Source organism: Gadus morhua, chromosome 15, assembly GCF_902167405.1.
Source record: "Gadus morhua chromosome 15, gadMor3.0, whole genome shotgun sequence".
In the NCBI taxonomy this organism is placed as follows: domain Eukaryota; kingdom Metazoa; phylum Chordata; class Actinopteri; order Gadiformes; family Gadidae; genus Gadus; species Gadus morhua.
In genome coordinates, this window is record NC_044062.1 from 28,483,129 (window position 1) to 28,502,293 (window position 19,165).

A 19,165-nucleotide genomic window follows, 5' to 3' on the forward strand; every position below is an offset into this window, starting at 1 on the left:
ACTCATATATCCCCCTACATTTTTTCGAAAATAGACTTGACCTCCATCTGTTTATTGGATAAATGCATTTCCCAATCCCAGGAGTCTTTGCTCCATTCTACGTCAATTTAAGAACAAACAAAGAAATTAAACTGCAGATCGTATTTTTTAATTTATGACCATGCAAGTTCTGTAATGCCTGAACAATGAAGAATTAAATGTAAAGTAAAATAAAATTATAAATGTAAAACCATGAATGAAATATAGAGAGTAAGCAAGTGGTATAAATATTGGTGGGACATTCGACATACTAATTAGCAGGCATCTCCAAACGGCGGACTGCGGTCTTGACGGTCCTATCCAGACTTACGACCAATTAAAAAAAAAAAAAAAATTATAAAAAAAAGTTTTTTTTTTTTTTTTTTTTTTTTAAGATAATAAGGTAATCTGACGTAACGAACGAATCAAAACGAACGAATCAAATAAACGAATCGTTATAGTGAACTGAACTGAAAGAACTAGTTCCCGGAAAAGAATCATTTTGCCCATCCCTAGTAATGATGGTGGTCAACACCGAACCTTCGCATATGGCCGGTGCACATTGGCTAGCTATTTATATTACAGATGAGAAACAGGGTTACTTTTTCGACTCCTACGGTAACCCTCCCTCATACTCTGAGTTTCCTGAGACCATACAGCGTTTTCTCGATCAGCACTGTATAGATGTTGTTCATTCTACACAACAGGTCCAGGATCCGTCAAGTACAGCATGTGGGCATCATTGTGTTTTTTTCTTGTTTAATATGCAAAAAGGGGTATCCTATCATAAGTTTTTGAAAATGTATGGGGATAATTTACCCCGTAATGATGAAAAGGTTTATGACTTTGTTAACCGTGTACAACCTAATGTCTGTAATGAACATGATATGACGTGTGTGCAGTCATGTGTATGCGGATGTAACATGTAACACGTGTTGTTATGTTTGTTTTCTGTATTGATAATAAAAAATACAATATTTTGATTACATTTTAGTCGTACTGTTTTCTTTTCTTTTTTTACGGGTAACACATACATTTAGATACATGATTTAAAATGGTAACCACTCGGCCATATGCATTCCAGGGGAAGTATTAGATGACAATGGCTGCTTGCGTTTCCTCCTTTTATCAGACGAGACAGGGACGGAGGCCATCGCATTGTCGTCCGTAGTGACGGGACTATGCTTATACATGTTTACAGTTTGTCTGAGCTGCTTATTAGGGATAGACGATAGTGGTATATTATTACTGGCTAAAGATTTCAGAAATACATTCCAGCCCTGTGGTCTGACAGATTCGACAACATGGTAAGGGGCGGTAACATTCTTTAACAAATCAAACATATGGGACCCCTTAATAGTTTCGCCTTGTAATATGATCTCCCCCTTGTCCGTCCATGAAACATTTTTAGATTTCTTTAAAGAGTCCAGGATATGTCTGGTATTGCTCTTGCTTCTGACGGGTATATGTTTCATTATATCCTTATAAATATGATCGCCGGTGCCATCATCGTCATCAACACCATGCCGTGCCGACATAGGCGTATGAACTGGGTCCCCCTCAGCAAGTGACAGAGTTAATTCTCCGTGTTCGCGTTGCCCTTGTTTTATCATGGATAGATAACGCTGCAGGACAGCACCGTACCTGGCCGCTTTTTCATATAGGTCTGTATCGGGAGTGTTCAACACCATCGCAATGGCCTTATCCAGCTCATTTTCAGCAGTCTGTCTAACAGAATCCCTGGGTTGGGTATGCTTTAAGGCATCGAGCTGATGTTGAGGAACTAGATACATCTTGTGCGTATGATCCATTATAATCACCCGCCTCTTGAGAACAGGCTTGTAAACAACGGTATGGCCACAGACAGTAGGGGTAGAAGAAATCCACCAGTCTGATTGATTAGTCTTTTCTTTCTAGATATTAGTACATTTTTATTGGCGAGTATTCTGAGGTCCTTCTTTCGTCTACGCAATTTCGTATGCTGGCGTGGAGTCAGAGGTATTTTGCCCTGTAAAATGTTCAAGGCTATTTCACACAGCGAGTTGATAAAGTCGGCGTTGGCTGTCCTGAGGATAACTTTACGCTGAGCCGGAGGGGCGCTATATAGTTGCTTAAGACGCTCACGGTTTCTACTTATACGTGAGGACATGGTCTTTTGGGCTAATCACTTTGGCTCTCTGAGTGTATACAACATGTCGGTCTGACAATATATCTGTTCTAAGTCTCATGTTGTCCGGGGTCATGGCTTTAAAGTCTACAAGCAGATAGCCGTAAGGCATGTCGGTAGCATCGTTGAAGGCTTCTAGAAAATATTTTGTCTTGCATGGAAACATCTGTTTGGCTATCAACATAATCTGATATTTGTCACGAGGGTTCTTAAACAAAACCATGTAATTGGTATTTAGACTAATTGTACGGCTGGTTTTACCCTGCATAAATAAATTCTGAACCAGAAACATACAGCTGAGATTACGATGGTGTACATATTTGGTAAAAACGTACTGAACCTCTATATTATTGCATGCATCGTTCATCAAGTCGTCAATAATGAGCAGATTTCTAGTATGGACTGGTAAGATTGCATCATCACATAGAGATTTGGGGATCCCTTCTACAAAGTGAATGTTCCTTATTTTAAGCAAATCATCATATATGGGCTGCCAGCATGAATAAACATATACTATATTTTCAATCTTTTCTGAGAATAACTGATCCATATTTTCAATGACTGTTTTGACAAAGTAGGTTTTGCCGCTGTTTGAAGGTCCCGATACTACCATGCTGAACGGGTGTTGAAGTCTAGGGTCGAACGTAGTGTGTACAGCAGCCATCTCTGCGGTCTGTGTGCACCCCCTCTGATGGACGGATGTATTGTGACCATAGAACCGTGAAACATTTGACAGTTAACATTCTTTATTAACACCAACATGATTATTAGCACAGTCATTCATCATTAATACATGATGCCTAAAAGAGTATATACAGATACAATATGAATACAGAAATGATTAAAATACAAAAGATGAAAGAAGAGAACATGGATCATTTGAAAACAATAAAAAAAACAAAATAGTTAATAACATGATTATAGCATAGTATGATCTGATTTTCTTAACACAATATGCATACCCCCTCAAAAAATATAAAATGATTAAAAACATGGATCATATGAAAACGATATGTAAAAAAAAGAAGAAGAAAAAAAAACATGGATCATGTGAAAAAGCGAAAAACAATAAACAAAATAGTTAATAACCGTAAGGAAGCGTGGTGTAGTTGGGGAAGACCCTGCGTTTGTTGTAAACTACCCTAAGCCGTTTAACTACAGTAGCGTTTTTAAGCAGAAACCTAGTCTTATCTCGCTGGATGGTATCTACTGTGGTGGTGATGTCGAGGGTTTGAGGCCGTTGGTTGACAAAATCATCCAATAGACATTTCAGTGTCTGCTGGGTGACCACTGCAGCATTTGCCGCATTTAAAGTCACCCCTTTGCTTTTGACGACAGACTTGTGGTGACGGGTGTGGTATGCATAGCTTTTAGGACCTGTTGAGACATATTCGCTAATGTAATCCTCCTGTTCGGTACCATACAGATCACCATCATTTATCTTGTCGGTCAAGTCGCCCAGATAAGGGCCTAAAGGGGGTACCCAATCACCCTCCTTAGAAACAAAAATGATGCTGTCTGTGTCACAATAGAGGACACGTTCCTGTAGTTTGTCTAGAAGATCGTAGAGCATGAGCCTGGCATGGGCGGTAGTCACAGCCCCCACAATCACGTTGACATCCCGCGCCCTTGCGAGACGTGCATCTACGTGTTTCCATTGTACAAGGGCCACAGCATCAGAGATAAAGCAAAAGTGACTAATGTGATAGCTGTCGCTAAACATGAGCTGAGTGAACCTTTCAGGTTCAGAAATTAGCTCACAAGTGGGTAGGTCTGGGCGTAGTGAAAAGCGACCCCACAGACTGTTTAGAATCAACTTGTTGCAATTACGCATGGCCTTGTTCACACACATGTTGTCGCGATCCAGCAGTATGCCTTCCTTTGCCAGGTAGTTTTGCACATACACCCGCTGTTTCTCCGCAGTATCCACTGTGCTGGGGTATCCTGAAGCCTCCTGTTTACGCTTGAGAAACGTTTTGACATACCCTTTAAACAGAGTCTCTGACCGTTTGGGGTAGTGCCACACCTCATGCATCTGGATTAACACGTAGCCCATTTCAACTGCTTTTTGTAGCTCAAAAGTCACCCAGGTGCCTGTCAGAGCCCGTTCATCGTTGCTGTGATGACACGCGGCTGTCTGATTGAGCTCAGCGGCACATGTACCACAGAGGGGAAACATCAGCTTCCCATGACACCTGAAAGGGAGCACAGGATGGTAAAGACCTCTGGGGGGCAACACAGTGCATTTGATGATGCCGAAATACCCATCCAAAGGACCAAAATTCCTGAAAATGATCTGGGGGTGCCCTACAGGATAAGGACAGCGAGCCTGTACTGTGGGGTAGAGAGAGGTAAAGTCATAGTAGCGTATTTTCTCACCGGGCTCGGCCTTGTGATACATTTTGATGGCGTTGGTGCGACCCCCATAGAGAGAGTCGCGAGGATCAATCCTGGGTTGTATCTTCAGAGTAGCCAAGAATGCCTGCACTGCAGCATTGGTCTTTTTCAGACGGTGCCACTCACACTCCCACATGACCACGACTCTTAAACCATGATCTCTTTTGAGAGCCTTGACTTTGAGGTGAAACTGCACCCACAATTCGCCATAGGTCTTCTTGAGGACAGGGTTCTGGTGTCCAGCGTTGTAACAATGTTCACACCCATGATAAAAGCATCCTGCAAATTCATAGGCTGTGTTTATAGACGGGGCATGTCCGTCTAGGAAGAATGGCCCATATTTAGCCTCTCCATGGTTGAGAGCATGCCGAATCTCCAGGCTATTGGAGCGGGATAGATATTCAAGCCACTGGATGGATGCACATGAGAACGACTTTTTCTTTTTCCTATAGACCCCCTCGTAGGTCAATGCCAGGACGTTTTTCTTCAAGAACGACTTTTTGAAGGTGGCCATGCACGCCGAAGCCAGGGTGGCATAGGCCAGGGGGTCTATATTGGCACACTCTATGAAATTTTCCCTGTAGATCCCACACGCTGTGTACAGGATCATCACATCGTTGACACAGTAGCGACGCAGCTGTTTCTGAAAGTCAAATTTTTTGTGTCGTACAGATCTGTACCAAATAGCGAAATCTGTCTTTTGATCGCTAGTCATGGAATCATAACCATAATATGAGATCTCAGGGTAGGCACCGACATAAGACTCGTTGGCCCGTGTGTTGAATTTATGAGGAAAATAACCTTTTACCATATCATCAAAATCCAACGCCTCCGGTGCATTAGCCAGTCGCATGGGCAAAAAGCTAAACAAGTCGACCCATCTCTGCTGGTAGGCGTCATCACGCATCAAAATGACTCTGCTACCCTTCATGACTAAAACGGGTTTAATACCCTGCTTGGTCATGTAGTCCAAGACGATATAGTTATCAAAGCCCGACGCATTGTGTGCCACAAATGTATACAACGTATACTCCCCTGTTCTGTAGCGTTTCACAAACTCTCTTACACAATCTAGACCGGTAGCATACCATTCTATGCCTTCAGACGTAATAGCCGCCACACAGTTTGCTTCGTGACGACCATCATGCACGCGCGTTTCGAAATCATAGTATATGTATTTATTAGGCGGAGCGTCGTCATCATCGTCATCCGATGGACCACCCCTGCGTTTCTTTTTCTTTTTCTTGTCGTACGGCTGGATATAGCAATCATGTACTCCCTCTTCGTGCATCGGCTCCCCACACTTACGACACTTTGCATCGCTGCATACATGACCATTAGCGTCACCCTTCTCCCCCTCCTCCTCCTCCTCCTCCCCCTCCCCCTTCTTCTTCTTCTTCGGTATGATATACTGTCTACAACAACGATCGCAGTATTTGAGCTTTTCACAAGGTATCATGTCATGTTTGGCAGAATGCTTCTTGTGTGTGTTGTAGCAGACCTGCGAGCGGCATATACGACTGCAGTCCTTGCACTTTATCGTACGACCTGCTAGTCTATCGCACACTGTCAGACACACATTGCAATGGATCGGGCATTTGTGGAATAGAATTCCCTCATGGGCCTTGTAACAATATTCACACACATATCCCGTACCAAAGAATGCCGTTCTGTTCTCTATGCAATGGTAATGGTTATCATGGAGGTACAGCCATACTGTTTTAGGATGCTGGGCTGTATGTGTCTGGAACATCTCCAGCTTCCTGAATGTGTCATTATGATGAAATATCAGGATTTTAACATCTAGATGTCTCTCAAATTTGGATACATCCGAGAAACCCACAGAGTGATCCGGGTCAAACCCCAGATCACTGTGTAATTTGCGAGCCGCCTCCAAATTAGTCTCTTCGGACGCTGTGTCACCCCCGGTTACCCCTTCATGCAGAAAATGTGTCATGCATAGTGAGAAACACAAATTGTTATGAGTATTACTCGGGGTGTAGAGACTTAGCTTCTTCTTGTATATGATTTCATCATAGGGAATGTTTTTTAACTTCAAACGTGCCCCACCCCGCTTGTTGTGGACCCCTGTGACCACCAACTCTAGCACGTCATCCGTCAGACCTGTGTCGTTACTTTGCATGACTTGGCTAATATGGTCCATAAACAAATCCGCATTGTAGTCGTCACCCGAGAGGCCAATGAAGGGCCTCTCAGCACCACGTTTAAGACACTACCATCGGCTGAACTTTGTGAGCAGCTCGTTATGACACCCGACAGCCTCTCCCTGATCAAATCAGGGACCTCCTGTAAATTTGCAAGGGATATACTTCTCAGATCAATGGCCTGTCTAACCTCAAAGCCGTTAAAATGGGGAAATAATCTGGTATGCAACTCGTCATTATCTTCCCCCGTTACAGCAGGCACAGGTGTACCATCATCAGCATCAGCAGCACCACCATCACCGTCACCACCGCCATCACCGTCACCACTGCCATCGCCATCAACATCACCACCACCATCGCCTCCTCCCACGCCACCACCATCACCGCCACCACCGCCACCGCCCACCACGCCACTACCGCTACCGCCCCCCACGCAACTACCGCCACCACCCCCCACACCGCCCCCACCGACCTGTATATTCGACTCTATAGGGACCCCTGCCACAGCCGGGGGGTCCTGAAAACCCTCGCCAATCCCTTCATCACATTGCGACCCATGCAATACATCGATCTGCGCTGATATGTATAGACTCTCGTGCACTATCCAACCACCCCCCGACAGCGTTAAGTACCTTTCGTGTGTTTGCCCCCGCATACAACACACCCCTAGTGTCTAAATCTCCTGGCGCCTCTAGCCCCACCATCTCATCTAGACCTGATTCGTTCGAAACATTTATCTGTGCTGCCTGATATAGAGCATTAGCCATGCTATGCCCCCATGCATCAGCTGCAATTAACACACGCCTAGTTCTATCTATGCCAACACACATTTCCCGCATGTCTAAACAACCTTCTGCATACATGCCCCCACCCCCCACATGTCCTACGGCCGACAAATGAGACGTATCGCCGGTTGCGTCATACCTCATTGCCATCTCTTCAAGTTCTAAATCCATAATGCTACCCCCACTATCAGATCTACGCCGTCTCTTGGGATTACCGTCTTCCTTTTTCTAGGGCTAATGGCGTTATGCATAGTGTACAGCTATAGTTTTTATGCCAATAGATAGAAAAAAAAAAAATATATATATATATATATATATATAAATAATAATATTTAAAAAAAAAACAAAAAAAAAAAACGTTAAGTAGTCAGGTATTAAAAGAAAAAAAGTTTTATTACATGCAGTTTAAAACAAAAGATACCCTCTCCATGAAATAAAAGAAAAAAACATTAAAAAACAAAAACACAAATCAAATAATAGCATTCATCGTAAGCTTTGCTAGTGTTTCATTAATCACAGACATCTCGGTACTCATTGCCCGATAGGCATTGACGCTGGCTTCGCTAGCAGATTGCATTAACCAGAATTTTCGAGCGGTTTTAGCAGCTCTTAACCCCTCTTGCGCGTTAATTCTCACTATGCCCTGCGTGTTGACACGCACAGCTGCCACGGCATCCAAATGCTTACGCTGAAGGGCAACGATAGCACGACCATTACTGGTCTCAGTGTTTGGGGATTCAGCAGTCATACGATCACGCGCAATCTCGGCCCTGAGAGCCGTGAAGGACTTCTTCGTCTGTTCTTCGAGCTTCTGATATATACTGTCAACACGTTTACCAGCCTCCACCCCCAGTTTACGCTGACGAGCAATGCCTAAGGAGTTTACATCTACCGACGCAGTTAACACAGCTAGTTTATCAGCAAATTGTTTACGCCATTTATCACCTTGCACCCCTGCATGGTGTTCATCAACAGCAATTGCGGGACCGGCTGGTAGCCTCGGCACCGCTACCTCATGAGCGATGGGACTCACGGTGCACGGGGGGTCGCTGATAGGGTCTTGAATGGCTTGTAGGGGTCCAGATGCAGGATCTGCAGGCTGATGGTGTTGTACAGGCTCTGCACTGGTGGTAGCCTCTACGGATGTAGCTGGAGAGTCGATCCACTGCGCAGGAGTGAAGTCGATATGTTCCAACAACGATGAAGTCCAGGACGAGATGTCGTCAAGACCAGTCCAATCGTCGGCGGTCAGCTCTGGTGGTGGCGCACACTGGGGATCTCCATGGGCTGCTTGTAATAGAAAAAAAAAGAAAATAAATCAGTATCAATCCCATCATAATCATTACACTCTATAGAATATATACATGCTTTTTTTTTTCATTGAATTTCCTACCGTGCTGTATAGTCCCATCCGGTTGCACAGTGACGGTCTCTGTAGGCGACTCATGCACATACACCTCCACGTCCCCGATCACACGGTGTTTGGGATCAGTCCATGCCGCTCCATGTGGCGCAATTTGCGGATTTATGACTCCGGAGTTAAACCATTATGTGTGGCATCCTTGCGAGCCTTTTTATAAGGAATTTGTAGCTGTTCTATGGCCAGTGGTGTACAGGGTATAGCCACCACTACCCCCGCCAATCTTTTCAAATTCTTCTTGGACAGTCGATTTGGTCCGGGGGTTCGCTGAATGACATTGGCCTCGATAGGTACTAAACGTGGATCAAAAACAAAATACAAGAGTATTCGGGGTTAGGTTTGGTTGTTTTAGATGTTAAATTAATATATAATTTATTTTGGTAATACACCTATAGATATATTAATGGCGGACGTATTAACAACTTACCAAAACTACCGCTTGTCAGCACATTAGTCTGGTCTGCTAGAATCGGTCTTTGAATGTTGAGCCGAATATCAGGCAAATCTGTTACACATTGGAAAAACACAAATTTAATCTTTGTTCTACATGAATATACCATAACTAATAATAATAATGATAGAGTGAGTGTTATGGAACTATATATTACACGCTGCTATAAAAAACAAAACAAAAAACATACTTCCACGTGGACCCTGCTGCTGTTTCACGCTCTCGCCTCCGGCACCGCAATTCGCTGTGAAGTAATCGCAGCTACGGTCAGATATAAACAGCTGATTCACATAGACATAGTCATAATATAATCATGATACACTCATATGAATACTTACAGTCAGTCGGCATAGTTGTGCAGGACGGATCGCTGTTTTTTTTTTTCTTCCAACTGCTACGACGCGTTTACTAACTTAGAATAGCGTGCCTAACGTCAGGGTCGGAGGTCGTACGCTCCCGTATCACGGGGCCCGTATATTTATGCCTGATAGCAGTCCCTCGGTAGACATTCACACCTAAGGCCCCGACGTCATAGACGCCTGTCCAATAGGTACTGGACCCACGCACACGTAGGTCCTACAGGCCTACGCCCACTCAACGCATCATAGACAGACAATCTACTAATGGTAAAATAAAGTTGATCCAAATACACCATGTTAGATGAAAATCACTAGAATATCTGTTAATAATAATAATAGATTCAATTTATATAGCGCTTTTCACGTAATCTACTGTGTCCCACCTCACACTCTCTATGACATCGTCTGTATGCCCACTTCCGCCATCAAGGGCCTCGCCCCCCTGTCCACATTGCCGGCTGGCCGTCCTTCCAACAGCACTGTGATCTTCCTGTTAACACCCGTACAGACCAGCCGCCCTGGCCTCGCATACCACACACACACACACACACACACACACACACACACACACACACACACACACACACACACACACACACACACACACACACACACACACACACACACACACACACACACACACACACACACACTAATCACACCCACATACACACCTCTGCCTATACAGATCCCGCACCCCAGCGACCCCTGCAGGTCCACCACAGGCATTACACCTGTCATCCCTACACAATGGGTTTTATGACACGTCATAAACCATAAACAGGAAGTGGCTCTTGTGAATAGGGATACCCCCCTCCACCCCCACCCCTCCCCAACTGGAAGTGTGTTCAGATAGGAATGGACCCAAACAGCATATAGTATATACTACTTGCTTAGATTAACATATTTGCACTGATTCATGCAGTTTCACCGTAATATGAGTATGTGTTGGCTAAACAAGGGAATGATTGATAGTATTCAGATAGAACCGTTGTCGGCAGGATTCGAACCTGCGCGGGGAGACCCCAATGGATTTCTAGTCCATCGCCTTAACCACTCGGCAACGACAACACACTTTTTAAGTTCCAAGTCTGTGCCTTTTTTTTACACAATCATGTGTTAAGCTATCAGAACTGGCGGCTAAAGGAATTCCAATTGAGTAGGTTACTTACATTATACAACTTACTGATGTGATTAGAACACTGCCTCTTCTGTGAACTAGACAGTCACTATGACAGTCCCAGCCACAGCACCCCTCTCAGTTCAGGAGAAATGCTTCAGCAAATGATTGGGAAGACAACGAAAGAGGTCTGCAGTAAAATGACATATTTCTGTTGATCCTTTAAACAGTCCCTTAAACATACACTGATTAACCTGTACAGTTGACAGCAGGATTCGAACCAGCGCGGGGAGACCCCGATGGATTTCTAGTCCATCACCTTAACCACACAGTTTCGACATTTCAATTCTTTATCATGTTCAAACATTAGCATTCTGCAACATTTTTGGTAGGTAAAGCATCGCGTGACCTCATTTTGTTTAAAGATTCATTACACAGTAACATTCAGCAATGTTTCGTGATCGGATCATTTTTGACTTCTACCTTATAAAAAGGATTCATACATATTCATCGCATCACCTAAACTACAATTTGGAGATGCCGGGGATTGAACCCGGGACCTCATACATGCGAAGCATGCGCTCTACCACTGAGCTACATCCCCTTTATGTAATAATCAGTACATCTCTACGATCAATACCCGAAGCTTTGCTTAATGATACAGCCAATCAATAGGTTGATTTGCACTAGGCCATACTAAGAGATGAAGATATTTGGCCTGCCTGCTAAAAGCAGAGGTGGTAAACTGGTGTGGCAGATTTCAATCATGGAGCGGGGGATCCAATGGATTTCTAGTGCATCAGCTTAACCGCTTGGCCAGGACAATGGTGCTTATCGACCTCAAGTCTATCAGTTGTTCGAACAGTAACAGACTGCAACGCTTGAGGCTGTGGGATCAAATTGTGAAATAGTCCTACACCCTTGACCACAGCTTGCTTTGATCACATCTTAGTGATCGGACCTCAGCACTCCTACATGAGAAGCTTTACAGATGAGCCGAAAACAGATTACTTCAATTGTACATGTGGCAACCGATACATGAAAGTTTGCTTAACGATACAAGAGGGGAAATCGGTTATCGACTGGCAGTACGGTATCATACATTTCTTAGAGAAGTAGTCTGCGTACAGATGGCAGAACTGGCCAACGCTTGTCGGCAGGCCTGAATCTTCGTCGTGACGCAACAATGTTTTTCTCTTCTGTGGCTGTCAACACTTAGTGCATAAACGTACCGTACTCATATCAATGTGTTGACCGGTACTAGCTTTTGAGCGCACACTAGCTTTTGAGCGCACAAGCGCACAAAAGCGTGCGCATTTGAAATCGCACGCACTGATTAACCTGTATCGTTGACGACAACACAGTTTCAATTCTCTCACTTGTTTCGAACATTAGCAATCGGCAACATCTTTGGTAGGTTAAGCATTACGTGACCTCATTTGATTAAAATAGCACACACCTGACTTTTCTAGGGCAATAAAATGGAGATGCCGGGGATTGAACCCGGGGCCTCAAACATGCAAAGCATGCGCTCTACCACTGAGCTACATCCACTTACTGCCTAATAATTTACATTTTAAACCTGCTTCGGAAAACACCAAGGGTTTTCTCGTCCATGGCATTCAGCACTTGGACCTGACAACACTAGTCTTCGGATCTATCAGACCTTTAAATATTAACATTTTATGTTTGGAGAACATGTTGTCAAATAACATCGAATGCTAAGTGCCTGTCCAGATAATGCCGGATTTTATATATGGCGCCTTCTACATGCTTTGATTCACATATTTGCACTGATTTCATGCAGTTTCACCGTAATATGAGTATGTGTTGGCTAAACAAGGGAATGATTAATCGTATTCAGATAGATCCGTTGTCGGCAGGATTCGAACCTGCGCGGGGAGAGCCCAATGGATTTCTAGTCCATCGCCTTAACCACTCGGCCACGACAACACACTTTTAGAGTTCCAAGTCTGTGTTTTTTTGGAACAGGAAGAGTCTGGAACACTTAGGGTAGGTTAAGCCTTGCTTGATCTAATTTTGAAGTAGTCTTCAAATTGACTGAAGCTTGCTTTGATCACATCTTGGAGACGGCAGGCATTGAACCTCAGGCCTTCTACATGAGAAGCATACGCTTTGCCATTGAGAGAAGTCCCCTGTTTTACTTCAATTGTACATCTGTAAAACCGATTCCTGAAGCTTTGCTTAACGATAGAAGGGACAAATAGGTCATCAGTTGACACTAGGGTATCATACATTTTATAGAGAATTTTGCTTGCCTGCCGCCGTTGTCATTGATGGAAAGTCTATTGCATTGATGGATTGCAAGTTTACAACTGCAAGAAACACTTTTATCACATCTACACCAGATGATGCTGTTGCAAAAAGTGTAGGTACTGCTGGGAGTTGAACCCAGGGTCTCCAGTTTACAAGACAGGCGCTTTCACCAGCTAAGCCGCAGTACCCCTAATGTTTTGCTTACTTGATACACCAATGAAAAAGGTCTCATGGAGCGTGGCCCGATCATGTGTTAAGCTATCAGAACTGGCGGCTAAAGGAATTCCAATTGAGTAGGTTACTTACATTATACAACTTACTGATGTGATTAGAACACTGCCTCTTCTGTGAACTAGACAGTCACTATGACAGTCCCAGCCACAGCACCCCTCTCAGTTCAGGAGAAATGCTTCAGCAAATGATTGGGAAGACAACGAAAGAGGTCTGCAGTAACATGACATATTTCTGTTGATCCTTTAAACAGTCCCTTAAACATACACTGATTAACCTGTACAGTTGACAGCAGGATTCGAACCTGCGCGGGGAGACCCCAATGGATTTCTAGTCCATCACCTTAACCACACAGTTTCGATATTTCAATGCTCTATTATGTTCAAACATTAGCATTCTGCAACATTTTTGGTAGGTAAAGCATTGCGTGACCTCATTTTGTTTAATGATTCATTACACAGTAACATTCAGCAATGTTTCGTGATCGGATCATTTTTGACTTCTACCTTATAAAAGGGATTCATTCATAATCATCGCATCACCTACACTACAATTTGGAGATGCTGGGGATTGAACCCGGGACCTCATACATGCGAAGCATGCGCTCTACCACTGAGCTACATCCCCTTTATGTAATAATCAGTACATCTCTACTATCAATACCCGAAGCTTTGCTTAATGATACAGCCAATCAATAGGTTGACTTGCACTAGGCCATCCTAAGAGATGAAGATATTTGGCCTGCCTGCTAAAAGCAGAGGTGGTAAACTGGTGTGGCAGATTTCAATCATGGAGCGGGGGATCCAATGGATTTCTAGTGCATCAGCTTAACCGCTTGGCCGGGACAATGGTGCTTATCGACCTCAAGTCTATCAGTTGTTCGAACAGTAACAGACTGCAACGCTTGAGGCTGTGGGATCAAATTGTGAAATAGTCCTACACCCTTGACCACAGCTTGCTTTGATCACATCTTAGTGATCGGACCTAAGCACTCCTACATGAGAAGCTTTACAGATGAGCCGAAAACAGATTACTTCAATTGTACATGTGGCAACCGATACATGAAAGTTTGCTTAACGATACAAGAGGGGAAATCGGTTATCGACTGGCAGTACGGTATCATACATTTCTTAGAGAAGTAGTCTGCGTACAGATAGCAGAACTGGCCAACGCTTGTCGGCAGGCCTGAATCTTCGTCGTGACGCAACAATGTTTTTCTCTTCTGTGGCTGTCAACACTTAGTGCATAAACGTACCGTACTCATATCAATGTGTTGACCGGCACTAGCTTTTGAGCGCACACTAGCTTTTGAGCGCACAAGCGCACAAAAGCGTGCGCATTTGAAATCGCACGCACTGATTAACCTGTATCGTTGGCGACAACACAGTTTCAATTCTCTCACTTGTTTCGAACATTAGCAATCGGCAACATCTTTGGTAGGTTAAGCATTACGTGACCTCATTTGATTAAAATAGCACTCACCTGACTTTTCTAGGGCAATCAAATGGAGGCCGGGGATTGAACCCGGGGCCTCATAGATGCATAGCATGCTCTCTACCACTGAGCTACATCCCCTCAGCTCAAGAATTTTCATTTTAAGCCTGCTTCGGAACACACCCAGGGTTTTCTCGTCCATGGCATTCAGCACCTGGACCTGACAACACTAGTCTTCGGATCTATCAGACCTTTAAATATTAACATTTTATTTTTGGAGAACATGTTGTCAAAAAATATCGAATGCTAAGTGCCTTTCCAGATAATACCAGATTTTAAATATGGCGCCTTCTACATGCTTAGATTAACATATTTGCACTGATTCATGCAGTTTCACCGTAATATGAGTATGTGTTGGCTAAACAAGGGAATGGTTGATCGTATTCAGATAGAACCATTGTCGGCAGGATTCGAACCTGCGCGGGGAGACCCCAATGGATTTCTAGTCCATCGCCTTAACCACTCGGCCACGACAACACACTTTTAGAGTTCCAAGTCTCTGGCTTTTTGGAACAGGAAGAGTCTGGAACACTTAGGGTAGGTTAAGCTAAAAGCAGAGGTGGTAAACTGGTGTGGCAGATTTCAATCATGGAGCGAGGGATCCAATGGATTTCTAGTGCATCAGCTTAACCGCTTGGCCAGGACAATGGTGCTTATCGACCTCAAGTCTATCAGTCGCACGCAGTTGAAATCGCACGCACTGATTAACCTGTATCGTTGGCGACAACACAGTTTCAATTCTCTCACTTGTTTCGAACATTAGCAATCGGCAACATCTTTGGTAGGTTAAGCATTACGTGACCTCATTTGATTAAAATAGCACTCACCTGACTTTTCTAGGGCAATCAAATGGAGGCCGGGGATTGAACCCGGGGCCTCATAGATGCATAGCATGCTCTCTACCACTGAGCTGCATCCCCTCAGCTCAAGAATTTTCATTTTAAGCCTGCTTCGGAACACACCCAGGGTTTTCTCGTCCATGGCATTCAGCACCTGGACCTGACAACACTAGTCTTCGGATCTATCAGACCTTTAAATATTAACATTTTATTTTTGGAGAACATGTTGTCAAAAAATATCGTGTGCACGCACTGATTATATTATATATATTTATTATATATATAATATATATTTCTGTTGAATATCTAAGTGCCTTTCTAGGTAATGCCAGATTTTAAATATGGCGCCTTCTACATGCTTAGATTAACATATTTGCACTGATTCATGCAGTTTCACCGTAATATGAGTATGTGTTGTGTGACCCCAATGGATTTCTAGTCCATCGCCTTAACCAATCGGCCACGACAACACACTGTTAGAGTTCCAAGTCTCTGGCTTTTTGGAACAGGAAGAGTCTGGAACACTTAGGGTAGGTTAAGCCTTGCTTGATCTAATTTTGAAATAGTCTTCAAATTGACTGAAGCTAGCTTTGATCACATCTTGGAGACGGCAGGCATTGAACCTCAGGCCTTCTACATGAGAAGCATACGCTTTGCCGTTGAGAGAAGTCCCCTGTGTTACTTCAATTGTACATCTGTAAAACCGATTCCTGAAGCTTTGCTTAACGATAGAAGGGACAAATAGGTCATCAGTTGGCACTAGGGTATCATACATTTTATAGAGAAATTTGCTTGCTGCCGCCGTTGTCATTGATGGAAAGTCTATTGCATTGATGGATTGCAAGTTTACAACTGCAAGAAACACTTTTATCACATCTACACCAGATGATGCTGTTGCAAAAAGTGTAGGTACTGCTGGGAGTTGAACCCAGGGTCTCCAGTTTACAAGACAGGCGCTTTCACCAGCTAAGCCACAGTACCCCTAATGTTTTGTTTACTTGATACACCATTGAAAAAGGTCTCATGTAGCGTGGCCCGATCATGTGTTAAGCTATCAGAACTGGCGGCTAAAGGAATTCCAATTGAGTAGGTTACTTACATTATACAACTTACTGATGTGATTAGAACACTGCCTCTTCTGTGAACTAGACAGTCACTATGACAGTCCCAGCCACAGCACCACTCTCAGTTCAGGAGAAATGCTTCAGCAAATGATTGGGAAGACAACGAAAGAGGTCTGCAGTAACATGACATATTTCTGTTGATCCTTTAAACAGTCCCTTAAACATACACTGATTAACCTGTACAGTTGACAGCAGGATTCGAACCTGCGCGGGGAGACCCCGATGGATTTCTAGTCCATCACCTTAACCACACAGTTTCGACATTTCAATTCTCTATTATGTTCAAACATTAGCATTCTGCAACATTTTTGGTAGGTAAAGCATTGCGTGACCTCGTTTTGTTTAATGATTCATTACACAGTAACATTCAGCAATGTTTCGTGATCGGATCATTTTTGACTTCTACCTTATAAAAGGGATTCATTCTATTCATCACATCACCTACACTACAATTTGGAGTTGCCGGGGATTGAACCCGTGACCTCATACATGCGAAGCATACACTCTACCACTGAGCTACATCCCCATTGTGTAATAATCAGTACATCTCTACTATCAATACTCGAAGCTTTGCTTAATGATACAGCCAATCAATAGGTTGACTTGCACTAGGCCATACTAAGAGATGAAGATATTTGGCCTGCCTGCTAAAAGCAGAGGTGGTAAACTGGTGTGGCAGATTTCAATCATGGAGCGGGGGATCCAATGGATTTCTAGTGCATCAGCTTAACCGCTTGGCCAGGACAATGGTGCTTATCGACCTCAAGTCTATCAGTTGTTCGAACAGTAACAGACTGCAACGCTTGAGGCTGTGGGATCAAATTGTGAAATAGTCCTACACCCTTGACCACAGCTTGCTTTGATCATATCTTAGTGATCGGACCTCAGCACTCCTACATGAGAAGCTTTACTGATGAGCCGAAAACAGATTACTTCAATTGTACATGTGGCAACCGATACATGAAAGTTTGCTTAACGATACAAGAGGGGAAATCGGTTATCGACTGGCAGTACGGTATCATACATTTCTTAGAGAAGTAGTCTGCGTACAGATGGCAGAACTGGCCAACGCTTGTCGGCAGGCCTGAATCTTCGTCGTGATGCAACAATGTTTTTCTCTTCTGTGGCTGTCAACACTTAGTGCATAAACGTACCGTACTCATATCAATGTGTTGACCGGCACAAGCTTTTGAGCGCACACTAGCTTTTGAGCGCACAAGCGCACAAAAGCGTGCGCATTTGAAATCGCACGCACTGATTAACCTGTATCGTTGACGACAACACAGTTTAAATTCTCTCACTTGTTTCGAACATTAGCAATCGGCAACATCTTTTGTAGGTTAAGCATTACGTGACCTCATTTGATTAAAATAGCACTCACCTGACTTTTCTAGGGCAATCAAATGGAGGCCGGGGATTGAACCCGGGGCCTCATACATGCATAGCATGCTCTCTACCACTGAGCTACATCCCCTCAGCGCATGAATTTTCATTTTAAGCCTGCTTCGGAACACACCAAGGGTTTTCTCGTCCATGGCATTCAGCACCTGGACCTGACAACACTAGTCTTCGGATCTATCAGACCTTTAAATATTAACATTTTATATTTGGAGAACATGTTGTCAAAAAACATCGAATGCTAAGTGCCTGTCCAGATAATGCCGGATTTTATATATGGCGCCTTCTACATGCTTAGATTCACATATTTGCAATGATTTCACGCAGTTTCACCGTAATATGAGTATGTGTTGCCTAAACAAGGATTTGAACACTACAATTTTGAAGGATTTCGGCAGGATTTGAACCTGCGCGGGGAGATCCCAATGGATTTCTAGTCCATCGCCTTAACCACTCGGCCACGACAACACACTATTAGAGTTCCAAGTCTCTGGCTTTTTGGAACAGGAAGAGTCTGGAACACTTAGGGTAGGTTAAGCCTTGCTTGATCTAATTTTGAAATAGTCTTCAAATTGACTGAAGCTAGCTTTGATCACATCTTGGAGACGGCAGGCATTGAACCTCAGGCCTTCTACATGAGAAGCATATGCTTTGCCGTTGAGAGAAGTCCCCTGTGTTACTTCAATTGTACATCTGTAAAACCGATTCCTGAAGCTTTGCTTAACGATAGAAGGGACAAATAGGTCATCAGTTGGCACTAGGGTATCATACATTTTATAGAGAATTTTGCTTGCCTGCCGCCGTTGTCATTGATGGAAAGTCTATTGCATTGATGGATTGCAAGTTTACAACTGCAAGAAACACTTTTATCACATCTACACCAGATGATGCTGTTGCAAATAGTGTAGGTACTGCTGGGA

The 19,165-nt window shown here is 43.6% G+C and overlaps 1 long non-coding RNA gene and 10 other non-coding genes across 11 annotated transcripts; all 11 read right to left on the minus strand.

Moving 5' to 3' along the window:
- Window positions 1-9,146: 9,146 nt before the first annotated feature.
- Window positions 9,147-9,823, minus strand: LOC115560037 (uncharacterized). Its single transcript, XR_003979668.1, has 3 exons — window positions 9,594-9,823; window positions 9,380-9,457; window positions 9,147-9,245 (listed from the first exon to the last, which is right to left on the minus strand). It is a non-coding gene; the product is annotated as an uncharacterized LOC115560037 (long non-coding RNA).
- A 928-nt stretch (window positions 9,824-10,751) lies between these two features.
- Window positions 10,752-10,833, minus strand: trnas-aga (transfer RNA serine (anticodon AGA)). Its single transcript has one exon. It is a non-coding gene; the product is annotated as a tRNA-Ser (tRNA).
- A 581-nt stretch (window positions 10,834-11,414) lies between these two features.
- Window positions 11,415-11,486, minus strand: trnaa-cgc (transfer RNA alanine (anticodon CGC)). The gene has a single exon. It is a non-coding gene; the product is annotated as a tRNA-Ala (tRNA).
- An 878-nt stretch (window positions 11,487-12,364) lies between these two features.
- trnaa-ugc (transfer RNA alanine (anticodon UGC)) lies at window positions 12,365-12,436 on the minus strand. The gene has a single exon. It is a non-coding gene; the product is annotated as a tRNA-Ala (tRNA).
- A 317-nt stretch (window positions 12,437-12,753) lies between these two features.
- trnas-aga (transfer RNA serine (anticodon AGA)) lies at window positions 12,754-12,835 on the minus strand. The gene has a single exon. It is a non-coding gene; the product is annotated as a tRNA-Ser (tRNA).
- A 438-nt stretch (window positions 12,836-13,273) lies between these two features.
- Window positions 13,274-13,347, minus strand: trnat-ugu (transfer RNA threonine (anticodon UGU)). The gene has a single exon. It is a non-coding gene; the product is annotated as a tRNA-Thr (tRNA).
- A 598-nt stretch (window positions 13,348-13,945) lies between these two features.
- On the minus strand, window positions 13,946-14,017 carry trnaa-cgc (transfer RNA alanine (anticodon CGC)). The gene has a single exon. It is a non-coding gene; the product is annotated as a tRNA-Ala (tRNA).
- Window positions 14,018-15,279: 1,262 nt separating this feature from the next.
- On the minus strand, window positions 15,280-15,361 carry trnas-aga (transfer RNA serine (anticodon AGA)). The gene has a single exon. It is a non-coding gene; the product is annotated as a tRNA-Ser (tRNA).
- A 1,269-nt stretch (window positions 15,362-16,630) lies between these two features.
- Window positions 16,631-16,704, minus strand: trnat-ugu (transfer RNA threonine (anticodon UGU)). The gene has a single exon. It is a non-coding gene; the product is annotated as a tRNA-Thr (tRNA).
- A 597-nt stretch (window positions 16,705-17,301) lies between these two features.
- trnaa-cgc (transfer RNA alanine (anticodon CGC)) lies at window positions 17,302-17,373 on the minus strand. The gene has a single exon. It is a non-coding gene; the product is annotated as a tRNA-Ala (tRNA).
- A 1,258-nt stretch (window positions 17,374-18,631) lies between these two features.
- Window positions 18,632-18,713, minus strand: trnas-aga (transfer RNA serine (anticodon AGA)). The gene has a single exon. It is a non-coding gene; the product is annotated as a tRNA-Ser (tRNA).
- Window positions 18,714-19,165: the final 452 nt, after the last annotated feature.